We start from the raw sequence: 22282 nt of genomic DNA, 5'->3' as shown, positions 1-22282 counted from the left end.
TTTAAAGTTTATTTTTTTCTCATCTTCTAAACTCATGTAGGGTAGTACTATTTATGTTTCAATACAGTTGCAGGACTTGGAGTCATAAAAACCTGAGTTCAAATCCTAAACTCAGACACTTACTAGTTGTGTGACCCTGGGTCAGTCACTCAACCTCTCTCAGCCTGTTTCCTCATATTTAAAATGGGATACCAATAACATCAACCTAAGAGAGTGGTGAAAATCAAATGAGATAGCATGTAAAAAGCTTTGTAAACATTAAAAAGCTCCATAAATGGTTGTTATTATCATTTGTCATTATTTTCAGAAAGGCAGCTAAGATCACAAGTAATAGCATGGTTACTGTGACAAGTGACAACAAACCAATAGAGAAATGAACTTATGAAGTGAGGAAGGTAATTTACAAAATATTTCAGTGATAAGTGAAGTGACTCCCATAACATACAATACTTAACTAGCTCAACATTAGTTTCCCAAATTTGGGAGAAGCATCCTATTAAAGAATATTGAAAATTCCAACTTTTACAAAAGCTGTGAGTGCTTGACATTTTTCTAAAACAGATTATATAACTTTATTTTAAAGCCACAGGTTATATATTCCCTCAAAAACAAAAAAGTTATTTTAAAAAAAAGTGGACAAACATGAGAAATCTGTGCTACAGTTCACATTTTCCAGCGTAACTAGGCACTAAACCAATATACATGAAAGTTAAAACAATAAGGAGGGGAGTTTATTTTATTTAGCTCCAGTGTATCTAAAAGCTTTTTGGAGCAGCCAGAGTGGATATTAAAGAAAAGGGAAAACCAGTGTAAACAGATTTAAGGACATCTTAGAGCTTTTCTAAGTCAAAAGAAAACATACTTTCAGACACCAGGTGGAAATTATGTAATGCAAAATTAAGTCCAGGAGTCGTAAAGCAAATACTAAAACTATCCTGAAAAACAGTGTGAGTGCTTGCAAAGGTATTGCCTTGAACGTCCTGGATTAACTCAATGCTAAAGGAAGAAGAACAGCAGAGAAAAGCTAGTTTGGGGAGGGAAGAGGGTGAGGAATCTTGTTTTGGGTGATAGTGGGTTATCCAGGTAGAAGTAATCAGTGGGTAGTTGGGAATGTAGAATGGATGGATTTAAAGATTTGGAAATGACCTACACAAAGAGCTACACAGCTGGGTGGTGCAGTGTATAGAATACCAGGCCTGTAGTCAGGAAGAAATGAGTTCAAATCCAGCCTTAGACACTAACTAGTTGTGTGACCTTCAGGAAGTCACTTAACCCTGTTTGCCTCGGTTTCCTCATCTATAAAATGAGCTGGAGGAAATGGCCAGCCACAGTATCTTTGCCAAGAAAACTGAAATGACTAAACAACTAACACAAGAGCATTAATATGAGGGCTTGCTAGCCAGGATCTGGAAACATCAAAAGTCTAGGCCAAATTTGAACGTGGGTCTTCCTAACTATAAGTCCAGTACTCATGCTGGAACTCTCTTCCTCTTCTGTTCCAACTACTGACCTCCCTGGCTTCCTTTAAGTCTCAACTACAATCTCACATTAAGGGCAGCTAGGTGGCACAGCAGGAATGGGGAGGGCACTGCTAAATTACCCAAGCCTCCCTAAGACATGCGGCCTTTGCCTCTACTGTGTTGTGGATTCCTTTGACAGTCCAGTGGAGCTTATGGACTCCTCCGACTGTTTTTCAGTGCATAAATGATGGAGGAAACCAATTACACTGAAATTTAGGTATCTAAATATTTTTACAAACAAGTTCATGCATCCCTGGTTAAGAACTGCTGCCCTAAGAGAATTTAGGCAGCCAATGAAGAGTATGTGTCTCTATGGTCCTTGGCTGGGTGTTTGGTGTGGCAGTTATAGAGGGTGTAGAAACCTCTGTGTGTAGGGGAGGAGGGAGTATCGGGTTTGTTTTGGTAGGAATTGAGTATTTCATAGATCATAGAATAAGAGCTGAAATGGAAGGAACCTCAAAGGCCCTATAGTCCAATCCCCTCATTTTACAAATAAAATTTAGGCCTACAGAGCTGAAATGACTTGGCCAAGGTCACCCTAAGGTTATAAGCACCAGAGATGGAATTTAAACGCGCGTCCTTTCATTCCAGACTCACAGCTCTTCCCACTGTACTATGGTGCCTTTGGCTATATATGATACAGTGGGAATTTCCTTCATGTGTAAAACAGAGTAGATGGTCATGGGGATCCCCTTCAACTCTTGAATTCTATAATTTTGTGATTGAAAAGCCAGACTAGAAAGTGGACAGAGTGCTAGATTTGCAGTTGAGAAGATCTGGATTCATATAATCTGTGTGACCAAGTGGCAAGATATTTAACCTCTCTGAGTCTCAGTTTCCTCATCTGCAAAATGGAGATGACAATACCTAGAGTAAATGAGGACATGCATTAGGTATATAAAGAACTCAGCAAACAAATGTCAATTACTACTGTTACTGTTGTCATCAAAGACCTTTCTTTAAAAGACTGCCCTTGGGGCAGCTAGGTGGAGCAGTGAGCAGAGCACCTGCCCTGGAGTTAGGAGGACCTGAGTTCAAGTGCAGCCTCAGACACTTGGACACACTTATTAGCATGTGGCCTTGGGCAAGTCACTTAACCCCAATTGCCCTGCCCTTCAAAAAAAAAAATAAGAGACTGCCCTGCATGAATTTCTGATCTCACTGGGTGTTATCGCCCTAAGTGATTTAAGAGTTCAGGAATAAGTAGGAGAGATAGTTAAGTAGAGGCTGAACAGCTAATTATGGGGGATTTTTTGTAGAAAAGATTCATGTTTCCAGTAGGATTCTGGACTAGATGACCTCAGATGCTCCTTCTAACTCAGACCTTCTAGACTGTTCACCACTCATATCTAGAGCCCCAGATTATCAATTTTGGGAAATTAACCCACCAAGTCCACACCCAGGGAAAACCTTGAACCTTCTACTTGTTCTATACTAATAACACTGGTTGTCAAAGAGAGACGATATTTCTAGTAATCCTTATATTTGAGTGCTATGCCTGACATTTAGCCTTTTATATAAATCTGAAGAAAAAAATATGGTCTATACTTTCCAAAGCTTTATGATGTAAATTTATAAGCTCTTCTTCCCTAGACTTGTTCTGTTAGTGTGATCAACACTTTCCCAGATTCCTCAAAGCACCATCTCTTCTCCGCCCTGTACAGTTTTCCCTCCACGTCTCATGTGGAATTTTACCTATTTATACAAGCTCAAGTAATCCTTAAATATTCATTGGAATCTAGTTAGAGACCACTGAACCAAGGAGCACTTCTCACTAATCAATGAATCAACCATCCAAAAAATATTTGTTGAATCCTTATTATTAAGGATATGTAATGTAGTGGAAAACATGCCCCCCCACCCCCAACCCCCACCCCAGTAAGTCCCTTCATCTGTCTGAGTCTGCCAATTTACCGAATGAAAATGAGCAAACCTGTCCTGCCTACCCTATAATACTAGTTTGGGGGTCAAATGAGATAATAGATGGAAAGCCTTCTTTCCTTCTGCAATCTCAGCTGGAAACCACCTTAGAGGTTACCTAGTCTAGGAATTCTTGGGTCCTGGACCCCTCTGGCAGCCTGGTGAAACCAACTGGCCCCTTCTTAGAATAACGTTTCTTTAAATGCACAAAATAAGATACATAGGATTACAAAGAAACCAATTGTACTGAAATATAGTTACCAAAATGTAAAAAAAAAAAAAGTTCATGGATCCCAGGTTAAGAACCCTCGATCTAGGTCAGGGGTGAAGAACCTGTGGCCTCCAGCGCAGATCTGGCCTTGAGGCTGCAGGTTTCCTACCCCTGATAGGCCAAAGACTTCATTTTAAGGATGGGGACACCAACCTATAGGGAGGAAGTAATTTGGCTAAGTACATGCTAAGGAGGAAAGCTGAAATTTAAATAAAAGTCCTATGACTATAAATCTAGCTTCCAACAAGACACACACTGTTCATCTACATGTTGTTCAGTTGTTTCAATCATGTCCAACTCTCTGTGATTCAATTTGGCGTTTTCTTGGCAAAGATACTGGAGCAGTTTGCCATTTCCTTCTCTAGCTCATTTTACAGAGAAAAAAACTGAGGCGAACAGGGTTAAGTGACTTGCCCAAGGTCACAAAGCTAATAAGAGTCTGAGGCCAGATTTGAAGTCAGGTCTTCCTGACTCCAGGCCTAGTGCTCCATCCACCGAGCCACCTAGATGTCCTTTATTCACAAATTGCTCCTTATTTTGTTTCATGGCTCCTTTGACTCTACCACTCCCACACCCATTGAAAAAAAAAATCGTCACCGGAAACCATGTTGGTAATCAGCCTCTCTTTTTTTTTGCTAGGCTGATTCTCAGACAGCAGACAGTCTGTTCGTGAGATGGTACTAAAAGCCTTTCCAATATTCCATAACTCAACAGAGGTGGTATTCTAAAATCTTTTGAGAACCCAAGGTCATCTCCATGACCTAATGAGGGTTTGGAAGATTTGTGGAGTATCAAAGTATCATGGCACATACACATAGACAAATTACCTTTACCCTATAACAACTTCGAAAAGAACTTTTTCATTTCTAAATTCTCTAGGTTTCATCTTAATTTGCCTATTTTTTACTCCTTAAACCCAATATTACTGTCTCTTTTTTACATAGTTTAAGGCGAAGCATCAAACACATAACCCACAATACTCCTGAGTGACTCCCCTCCCAAAAGATTAAAATGTAATTGGGAAATGTTGAAGAAAATAAATAAAAATACAGTAAAGTCAACCTGTGGCCAAATGGGATCCTAATGAACAATATGCTGGGCCCTTTTTTCTATTTGAGTTTGATACCATGGCCCTAAGACCTCTAGAAGGAGATTCTTTTCTATCAGTCAGTTAAACTTTTCAACCTAGTGCTAAAGGCATTGGGGGGCAGAGGCAGTGGATAGGGAGGAACCCTGAGTTAGGGAGACCTGAGTTCAAATCCTGCCTCAGACACATACTTGCTGTGTGACACTGGACAAGTTACTTAACCTCCATCTCAGTTTCCTCATCTGTAAAACAGGAATAATAGCACCTATCAAACAGAGTTATTATAAGGATAAAATGAGATATTGCTAAAGTTCTTTGAAAACTTGAAAGCATTAAATACTATCATCATTACCATAATTATTTTTATAATTATTCTCCTATTATCTCTTAATTTTACCAGTGAAGACTTCGCTCATTTAGATGGATTTAGAGGAAGAACTATAGATCTTCACTGCTGGATGGAACCTGAGAAATCATTGACTCCAGCCTTCTCAGACTGCAGATTGGTGAAGAAAAGCTCAAGGGGGTCATGCGCCCCCTCGCCCACAGCCACACAACCACTTGGTGCTAAAGCCAGGATTGCAGACCTGCGCTTCTACTTCCTTCATACCATGTTGCTCTTTTCCTCTTCATATTTCTGCCTTTACTCCCTTGTTTTATCTCCCTTGTTTATTTCCTTTACCTGTGCTCCCCATTAGTTGATTCTTCAGCTCTGAACATCTATTCTACTCTTTATAACCTTCCACTGCTCCTTTCCTTCCCTTGAGAGTTTGTTTCAAGCTCCTTCTTAAAATGTTCCATCATACTCTGCGGGGAACAGGGCTCCTCCCCACCTTGATTAGCTCTTTTGTTGTGTCTTCTGCCCAAACATGATTTGGCTTGGCTTCATGTTTTTGGGCCCAATTTTCCTGCTCAAAGAAATCCATTTTTACTTATAATTGCATGGTTAGAAAAGACACAGACTCTCATTTTTACCTCTGTTCTGTCAAACATCAATTCAATCAATTTTAATATTTTTTTCTTTTTTAAAAGTGTTTCAAAATAATTAGTATGCATGTCCAAATCAGTATCTTTTTTTAACCCCATGTTTTTACAAGAAGACTTAAAATAATTTTACTTCTTTTATTACTTCCCTGTTGTTTCTGGATCTGGACCCTCTGCCTAATGAAAAATTGAAGTCTCCAGGTTAAAAACAAAAAATACCCCACATACCTTTTTAAAATAAACATCACAGAATCTAAGATTTAGAAGGAACCTTGGTGATGGTCTAGGTCAATCTGTGCCTGCTCAGCAGTCCTCTCTGTAATATTCACATTGTTCCACACAGACCCCACATATTTTTTCAACAGCCTCAAACAACATTTAGGAGGCAAATTTTCCATCCCCAATAGCTCTCATTCAATTGGCAAAGCCTCAAGTTCTATTTGTGGACCAAACATCATCTTTTTGTATACAGCCTGACTACTTATATCAAAGTTGAGCCTACTTATGCTTGTTGAGAGTCCAGTGGGATACATCTGTTGCCTTCAATTAATTAGCATGTATTTATTTATGTAGCACCTGGCACTTATGTGGGTCTTGGGGAATTCAATTACTCTCAGGATCTTGATATATGCCTTAAAAAGAATGAGAAGGTTGGGACTACATGATGTAAAAAGTTCTCTTCTAGCAAAAAAATTTTACGATTCTATGTACTATGTGCTCAGTCTTGGAAAATCATGGTATCAGAGAGAGAGGTAAGTTCAAATCCTGCTTCTGACACTTACTACCTGCGTGACTTTAGTTAGGTTATATAACCTCAGTGTACCTCAGTTTCCTCATCTGTTAAGTGAGGGGGGTTGAATTAGATGGACTCTGAAGTCCTTTCAAACTCCAGATCTATGATCTAGTGATCACTTCTTAATTTTTAAGACTTGGGAGGGCTAAAACATAATCACTTACCCTCCAGGACTTCTTATAATTTCTGTGTTTTTATGCTAATGACATTAAATATTTCAACTTTCAGTTGCACTTGACCCACACAAGTATAATTAAATAGTCCTTCAAATTTTCCCTCCAATTTGTTCATTTTCGTTCTACTCTGGTTCCTATTTCTTTTTCGTCTTTTCTGCTCTTCTCAAGTTCTATGTACTACTCCTGAAGTGTTCCATCTTTAATATATTTACTGCCCTGGTTGCTGGTATGCTGGTAAATGTTTAAAAACCAGCTGACGAAAAAGAAAAAAAAGTATACATGACATATTTTTAAGTTTAATCTGCATCATTTAATTTTTTCCCCAGCACTTTTCTAAATCTAGACAATGGAGAAAATAATATATCAAGCACAGATTTGTAGCATATATAGATTTCCAAGGTGTAAATACTCACAATGAAATATAAACAATTGGCTTTCCTGGGAGATGGTTTGAGCTGCCCCCAGCATAGCTCCTGTCTGTCATTATCTTTACAAACCGAAATCCCCTCAGTGGGATGGTAAATGTCATAGTTTCATCAGACTTCACTATATCTACTATGTCACCTAATTGCCTCTAACTTTTTGTAACTAGCCTCTAGACCATATGGAAGGTTTAAACATAGAATAATAGATCTAGAACTAGAAGGGAATTTAGAGGTCATTTAATCTAATCTTACAGTTAGGGAAACTGAGATCCAGGGAACTTAGGTCACATCAAGATCACACATACAGTAAGTATTAAGGGTGAGATGTGAACCCAGGTTCTCTAACTTCACAGCCTTTCCATTGTACTACATCAAGTGACTGAATATCCCTTCAACTGATGGTAAATTTTAAAATAGAAGGCATAATAAATTATGAAATAAATGTCAACAAATTCCATTAATGAGGAAAAAGAGTAGGGAAATATGCCTAGAAACTTCAAGTGAAGGTCAGTCATGCCTCTAAGGCTTGGGTATAAGTGTTCTCCATAGTCAGAAACTTTGACCTAAATATGAAGTCAAACTAACATGATGATGTACTTAGTGAACTTTGCCATTGTGTAGCCTCAAGTAAATCATGTAATCATGGCTCTGTGCCTGAGCCTTCCCTTCTGTCTAATAGGAATTAGAATATTTATACTACCAAGCTCACAGGACTGTTGTGAAGATCAGATACAATTCAGGGGAAATGCATTGTAATTATAAATAGCTATATACATTTCAGTGTTGGCATTTGGGGGCCACAACACAAACGTTTCCTTAGAATCATTGTCTCTTTCTCACTGGGTCTAAATGTGCCTAGCAGGGTGGCAGTCATAATGAAAAATACCCAAGGAGTACCAGATACTAAGAAGATTCCAATCTTGAAGAAGCTTACAATCTTCCCAAGAAAGAAAATAGGAAGAACATTAATGTAAAAGCCTTGCAAATTACAATCTCTGTTATTTGACCTTTTAAATGCTGATCATTATCATCCTTCTTAAAAACACTTTAAGGATAATGCATGCCCAAAGGGGAAGAGTTTTTACTACTTTATAGTTTATCAGTGAACTCCTAGATTCTTTGAAGTGGTATATTGGCCAATAGTGGCAAATATGAATAATTATTGCTAAGTATGTTTTTATGCCTGCTTTTTAAAAATAAATTTTAATCAATTTATTTTTAGTTTTCAACATTCATTTCCATAAGTTTTAAATTTTCTCCACCTCCCTCCCCAAGATGGCATGCACTCTGATAATAGGCTCTACATGTACATTCTTATTAAACATAGTTTCACATTAGTTATGTTGTATAGAAGAATTAGAAGGAATGGGAAGAACCATGAGAAAGAAAAAACAAAATGAAACAAGAAAAGAAAGCAAACAGTATGCTTCTATCTGCATTCAGACTCCATATTTCTTTCTCTGGATATGGATATATGCCTGCTTTTTTTGTCTGTTATACTGTAAAGTTAAGAAACTGAATTGACAAAATTAAACCAAAATTCAATATTTAATCTGGAATGATCATTCCAGCTACTCCGATTTCTGTTAATATAATTAAGTTAAACTTATAAACCTCTTTTAAAAATAGGGACTTAAAAATATTCGTAAGAAGTAGCATGGTGTAGTACATGAGTGGGGAACCTGCAGCCTCGAGGCCACAGAAATGAAGTTTGGATTCAGTCAAGGGGATACACTTGAGGACCTAGAAGTTCCACATAGGGCCCAAAGGCCACAAGTTCCTTATTCCTGGTGTAGTAGGTAGAGGACTTGACTTGAAGTCAACAAAATTTGGGATTGAATCCCACCTCACACACATAGAACTGTGGTCAAGCTACTCAACCTCTCTCAGGTTTAATTTCTTATTTGTAAAATAGAGATAAAAATAGTACCTGCCTGACAGGGCACAAAACAAATGAGATAATAATATGTAAAGTGCCTTGCAAATCTTAATAGCTAATATTTATAATAATAGCTAACATTGATACAGTGCTTACTATGTGCTAGGGACTTTGCAATTATTACCTCATTTGAACCTTAAAACAATCCTGTGAAGTAGGTGCTATGGTCATCCCTATTTTACAAACAAGGAAACTGAAGCAAAACAGAAATTAAGTCACATGCCCAGGGTCACACAGGGAGTAAAAGTCTGAGGCCATATTTGAATTCATGCTTTCCTGACTCCAGGCCCTGTGATCTATCCACTGTACCACCTAGCTACCTCTAAAGTGATAAAGACATTGTTGTGGTAGTTGTTATCAGCATGATTCCTTTATTCAAGTCATACTCTAATATCTCATGGAGACGTAAAGGAAACCTGGGGTTCATTGTGGTAGAACAAAAGCTGTCAAGTTCTACTAATTTGAAAAACCTTCAGATATGGGACCCATGAAGAAAAACCCAAGTATGATTTCAGGACCAGCCTCACTAAATTCAGACAGGCTCATAAACAAGGTTGGCCATGTTAATTCATCAGTAGCACTCTGCTAAGGAGTGGAGGGGTAGCAATCTATATCAATGGAGGGAATAGCTATATTGATGAAATCATAGGTATGTAGAAGAACAGATTCTAATGCAATGCTAAAATAATCAAGGCACACTCAGTGTTCACTACTGATACCATTACAAAAGACTTCTTAAAGGAATAAGCAACATCTTAAATGATTGGAGCGATATATAAGTACTTGGGGCTGGGCTGGGCCAAAATGATAAAAATAATATTACCTGACTTGATTTAGAGATTTAGCTATGTAACAATCAGGCTACTGGGGAATACTTTACAGAGATAGGCAAAATAATAAAAAAAAATCACTTGGAGGGACTAGAATCTCAGGGGAAACAACGAATATGCAAAGTAGGCCTTCTAGACCTCGGATTGTACTCTAAAGCAGCAGTCATGGAAACTCTTTGGTATTAGTTTAAAAAAGCCCCAGAAAAAGTAGATCAGAAGAACCCACTAGAAAAGGAAGAATCAGAAAGAATGGTACCCAATCACCCAGTGTTTTATAAACCTAAGAACGTACATTATCACAGGAAGAAATCCTTATTTGAGAAGAAATTCTGGAGAAAAGTAAAAAGCAAAAATTAGGCAATTTGGTGGAAATTAGGTTTATACTATATATTACAACAAAACAAAAAATAGGTACACGATCTGAACTTTAATGGTCATGCTATTAAAAAAAAATTAGAAGAGAATCCGATCTGTTACCTTTCACAGCTATGGCTAGGAGGTGAATTCTTACCCAAACGAGGAAGAGAAATCTAGACTTTACTTTTACAAACAATAAAGTAGCTAATTTAGATTATGTGAACTGAAAAGTTTTATATGAACAAAGTAATACAACCAGGACAAGAAGGGAAATTATGGGGAAATAATCTTTATATCAATTATCTCTAAGACTCTGTTATCAAGATATTATGGGAAAGTATCAAAAATAGATAAGACTAAGAGCCATTCTCCAATTGGTAAAGATATGAAAAAAGAGTTCTCAAAAGAATTTAAAACAATAAACAACTACATGAAACATTGTTCCAAATCATTAATAAAAGAAATGCAAATGCAAATCAAACAATTCTGAGGTTTCACTTCACATGAAGCATATTGGCAAAGACTGGAATAAATTTTGGAAGGGTTACGGGAAAGATAGGCACACTAATTCATTGGGAAAGATGTAAATTGACCCAGGCATTCTAGAAAGCATTTTAGAATTTAGATAACAGGATTAAAACATGCATACCCTCCAAAAACTTAAAGATCCTCTTGCTAGTTATATGTCCCATAGAGTTTAATGATAAAAACAAAGGCCCCTTATATGTCCAAACATTTATAACAGCCTCTTTTTTTGTAGTAGCAATGAACTAGAAAGAGAAATGAAACTCATTAAATGGGGAATCACTAAACCAACTCTGTTACATAAATGTCATGAAATATCAATGTGCCATAAAAAACATTAACATGATGATTACAGAGAAGCATGGGAAGAATTATAAGAACTGTTACAATGTGAAATGAGCAGAGGTAGGAAAACAATACATAAAATGACTACAGAAATGTAAATAAAGAATGACGACAAAAAAATTGGAACTGACTGCTGTATATCATACCCAAGCTTGTCTGGAACAGGGTGGCAAATCCTTAGTGTTAAAACTCCCTCCACCAATGAAAAGTAACAACTTGTTTGGAATCTTGGAGAATTACCTGGAGTCACTGAAAAGTTAAATGACTTGACCATGGTTCAAAAGCTTATACAAATGTGTCAGAGACAGGACTTGAACCCAGACCTTCCCAACCCTAATGATGGCTCTCTAACTATATGCCATGCTTTCTCTCATTTCTCCACAGTCTCACTTACACTTTCTAAAGTAAAATATGATCTCCTATAGTCTGTCACCTTTCCTCCCTTGCCCCCCACAAATAGGCATTTTCTTTGACATCTTTGCTGAATAACACCAATTTTTACTTCTTCCTAATAGAAATTCTCATCACTGTTGACTTCTGAAACACTATACTATCCTTTGGTCTCCGATATCTTCAATTATTTCTTCTATCTTTCTTTTGATATATTCTCTTCTTTCTCCTTTCTCCTAGCTGTAAGCATTCTAGTTCTCATTAATTTGGACTACTGTTCTGTCTCTATACTCTCTCAATTCCAGAGGATTCGACCCTCATTACTCTGTTGATAATCCTTAAATCTCTGGCCTAATATTTCTACCCACATTTCATGGTAATTCCTTAAGTTAACTTACCAGACATGGAAACACAGAAGAAGAGGAATACGAAAGAGTGAACAAAAGGGGTAGGAGAGTATCAGTGAGGTCACAGGTCACAATGCAAACTGCGGTTACTCAAGCTGACATAGTTGAGTGGCAAGGGCAGAATAACAGATAGGCAGAGGAATTCTTGCACCAAGACTTTTAAAAGAAAAGGAAAAGTTCCTAGACAACACATTTTCTACTAAAAGTCTAACTTGTACACTTTGGTACCCAAACCTCAACATGGCTGAAAAGAATTCATCAACTTCCCTTCTGAATAGAGTTTACCCTTTCAATTTCCTTTTCTTGGTCAATGTGATCATTACACTTCCAGGCTAGGAGACTTGAATTCACCTTTGACTCATCCCTTTCTATTCCTTTTTCATGTTTTACCAAATCTCCTACATTAAAACTTCTTTTGAAATATTCTTCATATATTTTCCTTCCTCTATTTGTCCACAGATAAGATTCTACTCAACCTTAATCATTTTTTTTATGAAACCCAACCTAGAGGAGATTATGGAAACCCAGATACTTCATATTTTTGTTTGATCTTTCCTTATATTTTTATTATTATATCTTACATTATATTGATTTATTTATATCTTATCTTTCCTAATAGATTGTGTGTTCCTTGAGGACAGAGATTGTGACATTGTTCCTTGTTCAGTTCATAGTAGTTCTTAGTAAACACTTGTATTGAATTGCTGAATTACAACAGCTTCCTACTTTCTCTCTTTGATTCAGATCTTTCTACACTCCAATCTATACTGCTATCAGACTAATCTTCCATAAACACTGCTTTCCTCTCAGCCACTCTTTTCTCAAATATCTTCAATGACTCCCTTTTCAATTATCCCATCAAGTCAAAATTCCCCTGCCTGACTTTCAAGGCATTCCATTATCTAGACCCATTATATACCCAATCTTATTTTCCATTGCTCCCCAGTGCCCCAACTCAGCTCTAGTCAGGCCAGCCTTCTCACATTTCTGTGAGTAAATCAAGTTTATTTCCACTTTTGTGCCTTTACTCACAGTATTCCTCCTAAAAGGAATATACTCCCATCACCCCTTTGCTTGTCCAAATCTGACCCAGTCTTTAAGACCCAGCTCCATGAACCCTTCCCTGACTACTTGAATCTACACTGAGGTCTCCATACTCTAGACCACTACAGTGTTTTGGTTTTTTTAGCCTGAATACACTGTCTTATGTCATGTATCATTATTTCACTGTCCCCTTAAATTGGTTTTTAATTTCCATGAAAGCAGGAATGACATTTTGTATGACTTTCTGTCCCCCATAGCCTCTGAGTACACAACCACTTGTTAATTTCCTGATTAATTGATTGATTCTCCCAGATGAAGTTAGAACACAAGAAGATTGAGAACTTCATGAGAAATTACAGCAGTTTTAAAAATACAGTTTGATTAGAAGCCTCAGAAGCTAGATGTGGTTCTTAAATTGGAAACTACCTATTAAAGCAATCCTGGTTTTAATTAAAACTTCAATTGCTTCTGTATTTTTTTAAGCAGGATAAAGATGAACTCAGATTAAAATGGAAAGAAACTACGATTTCTAGACGTTGAAAGCACAAGGTTAGACATCAAAAACTTTCATTACTTATGGGGAAATTGAAGAAACCTTTGGGGCAAGCTTTTTAACATGAGATCTTTGCAAAAGTGCATTTCAGTTAAGTCCTTGTATGTCTATCCTTGTTCTCTGGGATAGCTGGGAAGGGGATAAGACCCACAAAGTGCATGCAATATAATTGAAAGACTGATAGGATCAATGACTCAGAGTTCAAAGAAGCCTTAGATGTCATCTAATCCAGCTCCCTCATTTTACAGAAAAGTGTAGCAGAGCAAGATTTTTTGGTTTACTCAAGACCACATAGGGACTAAGTCATAGGATCATAGATTTAGAGTTGGGTGAGACCTTAGAAGTCAAAGAATGTAATCTCTTCATCTTAGAGATCAGAAAACTGAAGCTAAGACAATGCAAGTGATTTGCCCATAGATAGTCACACATCTAGTGCTGAGGCAGGATTTGAACTAAGTTCTTCCTGACTTCAAGGAGAAAACAGCAATGTTAGGAGGTCCAAATCCATGTTAATCTTATGAACAAAGAGTTAACCTAGACAGGAGATTAACACCTCTTTAAGCGGACTCTAGAGGGATCCAGGACCTCTAAATACAAGGTACACATTTCTAAGGAGATAATAAACTTCTAGCTCTACAGATAGGAACATTCCATTAAGTTAAAGCTAAGTACCCAGGCTTGGGGCAGCTAGGTAGCTAGGTGGCTCAGTAGATAGAGTGCCTGGCCTAGAATCAGGAAAACTCATCTTCCTGAATTCAAATCTCGTCTCAGCATACACCAGCTGTGTGACCTTCCACAAGTCACTCAATTCTCTTTGCCTCAGTTTCCACATCTGTAAAATGAGCTGGAGAAGGAAATGGCAAACCACTCCAGTATCTTTGCCAAGAAAACCCCAAATGACATCATAAAGAGTTGGATACAACTCAGCAACAACTCATACTTAAGGTAAGATGTTTTCTTGTCTTGGGATGATACCTTAATTGAGACGATCAGGAAATTACTAAGATGATAGACCCTGTATATTGGAAAGATACCCCTAGCTGAAATGATATAATGTGATTTTATTTAACATCTATAAGTGTGCTTCCAGCTTCCTGTACCAGGCAGCACACCTTCCCTTCATCTCTTGGATTGAGGAAATGGAAATAAGCTTGTTCTTTTTAGAGACCCTCATGGTGTCTCTATACTCAGTATAACAAAATTTCTGGTCACTTTGGTTTGCCTTTTTAACTGAAATCTTCATTAAACTTAGAATGTCTAGATTATCAACAATTCTTTCACAAGATCATCCAACAAGTTGACATCCGCATTATTTTTTATTAAAACTTCAACTGCATTCTTACAGCCATATTCAGAACCTAGCATGACTGAAGGCCTGTGGAAATAGCAGGAGAAGAGATGATCAGAATAACCAGCAGATGTAAGAAAGGATTTCACTGAATGCAAGAAAATGGCAGGTGGCGTCCTCTCTGTGACTTAACAGAGAAGTCCTCTAGATTTTTCCTTTTGACCTGATGGGATTTGATTAGTTCCCTAGGGAATCATAATGTGGCTTTAACAGAAGCTGTGATAATATACGTTTTTGATAAGCATTCAGTTTAACTGTGTTTTAAATATATATCCTGGAAGGAAAAAAAAAACCACAGAAATAGCTGTTTTAAGACAAGTCTGGCCAAAATCAGGTTCTGAAATTGCTGGAAGTCAGTTAAGGTAGTTAATAGGTAATTTTAAGAAATTTGATGCAAATTAACTTTAATATAAACAGCCACTTCAAAGGGCAAAGAATTAAGAAGAATAGCATATTCTAGAGTAAAAATCTCCCTGCTAGAAAAAGGCCATTACAGTGGAGGGAGATGCTGATCATGCACATTGTAACCTTTCTCTTCTAGCTGAAATGGTGCTACGTGAAAAACTGCCAGAAACACAACAACAATTCTTTCTGTGCAAAGAAAATGAGAAAGAAGCAATGATAAGTAAGGTCAAGACTAAATGGGAAGTGTTCAAAGGGAAAATTAATGGCTTCTCAGTGAAATTTTAAAAGCACGTAGTTAAGTGCTTTTGATGCCAACAATGATCTGAAGTCCACCAAAATTAAAGAGCTGGAGTTATATATAATACTGGAAAGGCTTCCAAATATCAGTAAAGATTTAGGGCAAACTGAATATTTAAAAAAAATCCTTGGTAGGGAAAGTTAGGTTGAAATTAGGTGGTGATTTCTAAAAGTTGCAATTGAATATGACAGGTACCTAACAGTACTTGGGGGTTTTTATTTCCTTAAATCACACTCTAAATTGTGTATCCTTCTGTCACAGAACTGTAATTAGACATTAACTAACGTCTCTGCTTACCATTTTATTAAAGATATTTTAATGGAAAAAGCAAACATAATGTATCACTATACCAAATTAAATGTACACAATCACACCTGATCTCAGAAGCTAAGTTAGGTTGGGCCTAGTAACTACATAAATAGGAAATATAGAAATCAGTACTGAAATTCATGGGCTACCTGATCTTTGATTAACTTATCTACGTCTGGGTCAGTTGGTCTATGAGGCTAAAGACAGGCACCATCCTCTCAATTGTAGGTGTAGTTCCTACAAGGAAATAGGCCAAAATACTTTCTTCATAAATGCATCTCTTAAGTGACACACATCAAAGGCATGGCAGGTAAAATGGATTACATTTAACTTAGTAACTGAACCTGAGCCTCTTAGATAAAGGTTCTATTGTACTTCTTGTAGGCTTCACTGGTTCAGTAGGTTCCTTTCCCCTTCTCGGTGGCTGCTGATGACTGTAATTATCATTTCTGGGTCAAAAAGTGACTTCTAAGCCTTTGTCTTTGCCTCAAGACCTCAGACAGGCAGCCTTTGAATATGTATCTAGCCTTCTTAGTATAATTCTTCCTTGGCTTCCGCCTGCAACTTGTTGGTTCATAGCAGGGCTGGTTATTGTAGTATTGCGGTCACTCTGAAACTGATAGCTTATGTGCTAACTTATTCTGATAAAGTCTATCTACCTGAATAAAATGGGAATACATGCATGTAAAACAGAATGATGAAGATAGACTACCTTCAAATGCATCTTTTAATTTCAAGAATGGCTATCTCCCTATTGACTTCACACGTATCTGGTTCATTTTTTTCTTTTGTTCCTACTGATTTGACAAATGTTTATGGGGGGGAGTTGGGGAGTGGAGGGTGGGGAGCAAATTGGGGGAAGTCTAAACTTGTAATCTTCCTGAAGGCAGGGGCTGTTTTGATTTTTCATTTTTGACTCCTTAGAATATAACACATGCTTAGCATTCATTAGAAACTTAATAAATGCTCGTCAAATTGAACTGCCTTGGAGTAGAGAACCCCTGGTAAGAGATAACTCCTGTCCTGCAATTTATAGTTTTAAAAAGTCTCCTGAAGTCACTGAGAAGTTACATGCCTGTTTAACTAGTCAAACTCTGTATGGGGCAAAAGTGTGACTTGAACCCATGTTTCTAATTGAGAGTCCAGTGCTCTATCCATCCTAACAGTGGTTCTCTTTTTTTCTTTTTTGGGGGGAAGAGGGGAGAGACAGGGCAATTGGAGTTAAGTGTGACTTGCCCAAATTCACACAGCTAGTAAGTGTGTCAAGTGTCTGAAGCTGGATTTGAACTCCGGTCCTCCTGAATTCCAGGGCCTGTGCACCACCTAGCTGCCCCTCTAACAGTGGTTCTCAAAGCACATGCTGGGGCATACATACTAGATAAGGCATCCTATGAACTGTATGGAACTCTTAGTCTTTAGTAGTATGGAACTACAATCACATGTGCACATGTGAATAGCCTAGTTTACTTGCAATTTCCCGACTGCAAAGATTGATATTTAGCCCTGTGCAAAAAGAAAACTCTGTGTATCACTGCATTACACCATGTTGCTTCTCCAGAGATGATCTGACTCCATTAGTGTTGATAACTAAAATAAGCAAATTATTGTTCAGCTTTCAAAAATTTCCTTCCCCACTCTAATCAAAAGAAATTACTGTTCTAAAAGAGATCTTGTCTACACTTCACAAAAATAAAATGTACCTCGACCGAAGGTATGAAGAAAGGCAAATAGCTGTACCAAGGAGCAAGCATGAACATTTTATAGGGGACAAAAATGATTAAACCAAGCTCTCCTAACTACTGGTTTAAATTGTGTTTGATGTAAATCCAATCCTCGCTGTCAAATACAATTGCTTCAACGTTACTAAACCTGCCTAAGGAAAAAAGACAGCCAGTAATACCATTGGAAGGTCATTGGGATTTCATTCAACTTCATTTCTGAGGAAGTACATTTTAACAGGAAGAAAGATGTGCTAATCTTGAAATTGCTTTTCAGATAAACTTTCATTACAGCAATTTTACCTATGGATGCAAACAGCTAACCAATCTTCCAGCAAAATTGCTGTGAAAATATTGCATTTTCTCCGACGTTTCTAGCTATCTGAAACCAGACTGCCAATCACAGGATCATAGATTTGGAAGTGGAGGGGACCTTAAAGGTCATCTAGTCCACTACTCCTAATTTCATAGATGTGGAAACTGAGGCCTAGAGAAGTTGAATGTCTTGGGTTGTTGGGTTTTGGGGCATGATTTTAATTTTTAAAAACTAACAAGCATTGATTTTCCCTCCCTCTACCCACTTTCCACCCCCACTGGAGAAAAAAAAAACAAAGAAAAACAAAAATCTTGTAACAAATATGCATAATCAAACAAAACAAGTGCCCACAGACTTGTGCAATCCTTGTTCCTCCTTCATTTATATCAGGTTTTCACTAACTTTGCAAACATCTCGGTAGTTTCTGGTCATCAGATTTCAAGTTAGCCCTTAAAAATTTTCTAGTACAGACCTCTCATATCAATGTATTTAGAAAGGATCACAGATTAAGAAGTAGAATGGAAATTTTATTTAATTTTGTGGAAACTGAGACCCAGAGGAAGGGATCTGACTTGCTAAAAGGTCACCAGTGAACCTGAGTAATTAGAATACAGTTCTCTGATTTAATATCCAGATTTTTCTGCTGCATCACACTGTCTCCCCATAGTAAAAGAAAAAAAAGTGTTAGTTTACTTCAGGAGCTGAGATGATAACTGAGCAATCTAACAGGCCATCAAAGAGAGAGAGAAACATTTGTTATACACACATAATATCCAGGAAAATGATACCCTACGTTAAACACTTGGAAATCAATGAAGCCAGGTCTCATTCTGGAGTAACTCTTAGAGGTCTGTGCTAGCCTTGTAGACACAAAGCTGATTGTGATGGACTCCCAGGAGGCTAAGCAATGGAATGAGTGAGTGGACTTTCTAAGACTCTTTGAATATAATGGAAATCCTTTCTTGGGAGTAGTACGAGGAGAGAGTCCACTTGGTCTTGGCTTCCTGATCATTTTCCATAGTGGGAATGACCAAGGGACCAAATTAGCTTTCTAATATAGTAATATATATGATGACCCTGAAATCCATGGGACTTTACAGCATTAAAGGTAAATACTTTGAGACTGATAAAGGGCAATTGGACTAAACGTTCCCCTCACTGACATTTCAAGACTCAGAAAAAAGTAGCAACGGTCCTACAAAGACATATGTAGGAAAGACAAAACACAACAATAATTTAAAGTGGTGGTAGAGGAGACAGGAAGGTTGTTTCATTTGGGACATACATTGTAATAAGGGTCCCTCCAGAGGGATACCTCATAATATTAATTCTGGCTTCAAACAACAATCACAGAAGTTGATAAAAGGCCAGAACCAATCTTTCTTGCCAAGGAAATGTTACCAAAAAAACTACCCAGAGCTACCAAGAGGTTGCATAATTTGGTGGAATTTTTGTACAAAATTATACTCCATTTATTTTCCACCTCAGGAGACAGGATGTTTATAAATTTTTGATCACTTATCATTACACATATTTTGGGGGTTGAGAGAAGAAGGGATTTAAAGAAAACATGGAAAAACCACTTTCTTTCATCAGTTATCACATTTAAACCAGGAAAAATAGAGTAAAGACTAAATTGGTGGCCTGAAAGTTAGCTAAAATAAGTTGAACTCACCATTTTAATTTGACCATTTGTTCCCCACGTGTACATGGGAGAGTTTCCGTATCCTTGGTATGAGAAAATGAGGAGATCTTTTCTGCCTCCATGTCTGTATGGTGTAGATCACAGATTTAGAGCCAGAAGAGAACTTAGAGATTACCTAATGCAACCCCATCATTTTACAGGTGAGGGAAGATGAAGCACAGAGCTGTTAAGTGACTTGCCCAAGGTCATGCACATAGTGAGTGTCAGTGGTAGGACCTGAACCTAGATCTTTCTGACTTCAGGTTTAGTGCTCTATCAATATGGCCACTCAAAGCCTATAGAACATGGCCTGGGATTAAATATCAATGGGCCTCTGGGACCTAGAGATCCGGCATTTCTGACTCTCAAGTTATTGTGGGGCCTCAGTTTCCTTTGGGTGTCAGCTGAGCTTTTGGAGGTCTCACTGAGAAACTCAGTAGGAGTTTCATGATGGAGCAAAGACTACATGAGCATTTTAATCACAAAAATCACAGAATATTGGAGGTGGAAGGTATGTTAGATTGGTTGCTATCATTGTTCAGTCATTTCAGTCATGTCCAACTATTTATGACCCCATTTGGGGGTTTTCTTGCCAGATTTTACAGATGGGGAAACTGAGGCAAACAGGGATACATGATTTGACCAGGGTCACATAGCTAGTAAGTGTCTGAGGCTGGATTTGAACTCAGGAAGAGTTCTATCCACTGCGCCACCTAGTTGCCCCAACTCCCTGAGCTAATAGGTAGGCATACTGAGGGTCAGTCATATAACTAGGAAGTTTCAGAGCCAAACTGGCCATTTTCTAAGCTCCCAAGCAGTTGCTTCAGTATCCTCTGGAGGAAGAGATTGTGTCCACAGGAAGGAGCTATGGGACCCCCACTCTGTCATCAAACTATCCTGATAGACAAGACCACATTCCATCTCACTGGATTCAGACAAATCACAATCATTTCCCTTAGTTATCTTCTAAACTACTATCACACACACTGTTAGTCAATGAATAAACCTCTATTAAGCATCTACTATTAGCACTGTGCTACGGACTGGGGATAAAAATAAGAAAAAAGAAAGACAGCCCTTGCCCTCAAAGAGCTTACAATCTAATGGGTAAAGACAATACACAAAAGGAGTCCTAAAATGGGGGAAGACATCTAGGGTTACCTGTTCATGACGTTCATAGAATCAAAACTAATCAGAGCTGCTGATGGAAAATGGACAGTCACTGGGGTAATTCTAAGCCTTCTGTAAAGGAAGCCTTTGGGGAAATTTATTGCTCCTCCCTCCCATTAGAGGAGAGAAGTAACTGAGGGTGCTGAGAAAGCGCTGAGCATTAAAACCTGGGTCAATTTGCATGCTGATGAGATTTCAGGTGATGGACATATTTTGGGGGAGGAATGATGTTTGTGGAATTGAAACTAAGCAGAGCCATTAATGGCAAACGAAGAGTATTCTACACACTCCCTCCTCCCCCCACCTCAGGTCTACCTTTCACTTTACCAGTCATAAAAACAAAACTACCATTGCTTTTGAAAATGGGCATGTCAATGTAATACCCTACTACTTTTATTCATCATTCATCTGGTTTCCCAGAATAAAATGCCTTTCCTTGGCCACTATTCCCCTACATATTTTGTTTCCTCTATTAGAATATAAGTTTCTTGAGGACAAGGCTGTCTTTTATACTTTTATATCCAGCACTTGACGCAGAATTTGGCACATAAGTACTTAACAAATGCTTTTTCATGCAGCTATTCTTTCCTTCATTTATTAAGTCAGTCAAATCTTCTAATTCCTAACCACTGCTCTTCCGTTATGTCTTTCTTCAGATAAGTACTTTTAAATAATATGTAATATACTGGATGGGGGTGCAAAGCTAACTGATTAATAAGAGAAATGTTACAATTTTATTTATGAAAATTAGAACATACTCCTTGATTGCATTAGAATCTAGGATGAGAGGATGAATAAGTAAATGAGCCAGTAGCAAAAAAAAAAAAAAAAAGATGGATGATAACCACAATGAGGCTATGTGTAAGGATTGTCAGTGATTGTAGGACATTGCTTGAGAGTTGTTGTATTTCATAATTTATGTATAAATCCCCATACATAGTTAATCAACCTAAATATTTTCCATTATGAGTTAGTTTGCTTTATTTGCATTCAAACTCTTTAGGCCATGTGCCCCAAAGTATTAGGCAAGGATCTCATCTGTAGGTAATTTTGTGAGCATAGACTCTCAACATCTGAAGTATTTCCCAAACCTGTTCTACAGTGGTTTTGTTGACTTCTGCCCAAAGACTTGATGTCATAGGCAGCCAAAGGAGAAATAGGAAGAAAAAAAAGTCAATCCATCTTCCAGAGCCCAAGGAAATGAAGGAAAAGATCATTAGCTGTTCTCCCCCAAATCCCAAACCATCAGACTAGAAGTTTCCTTAGTTATTCAGCCTCCTTTACTTACTCAGGGTGGGGAAATGATTTATGCAGATATTCATTTCCTTAACTATGTCTCTCAAAACAAAGGAGGGCTGGTTTAAATATATAGATGTTTCACATATGCTTGCTACATGAGTTTTTTTCCTTTTTCTTTTTTTTTAGACAGCATCCATCCAAATGTATAATTCTAAGGGGAGGATTTAGG

At 37.7% G+C, this 22282-nt stretch overlaps 1 protein-coding gene across 1 annotated transcript in view; it reads right to left on the bottom strand.

Annotated features, from left to right (window-relative positions):
* Nucleotides 1-22282, bottom strand: part of THSD4 (thrombospondin type 1 domain containing 4) — a 338894-nt gene that overhangs the window by 131347 nt on the left and 185265 nt on the right. The gene's annotated exons all lie outside the window — the stretch shown is intronic.

This window comes from Trichosurus vulpecula, chromosome 8 (genome assembly GCF_011100635.1).
Source record: "Trichosurus vulpecula isolate mTriVul1 chromosome 8, mTriVul1.pri, whole genome shotgun sequence".
NCBI classification, from domain to species: Eukaryota; Metazoa; Chordata; class Mammalia; order Diprotodontia; family Phalangeridae; genus Trichosurus; species Trichosurus vulpecula.
The sequence above is the reverse complement of the archived record's forward strand: the minus strand, read 5'-3'. Positions and strand labels throughout refer to the sequence as shown.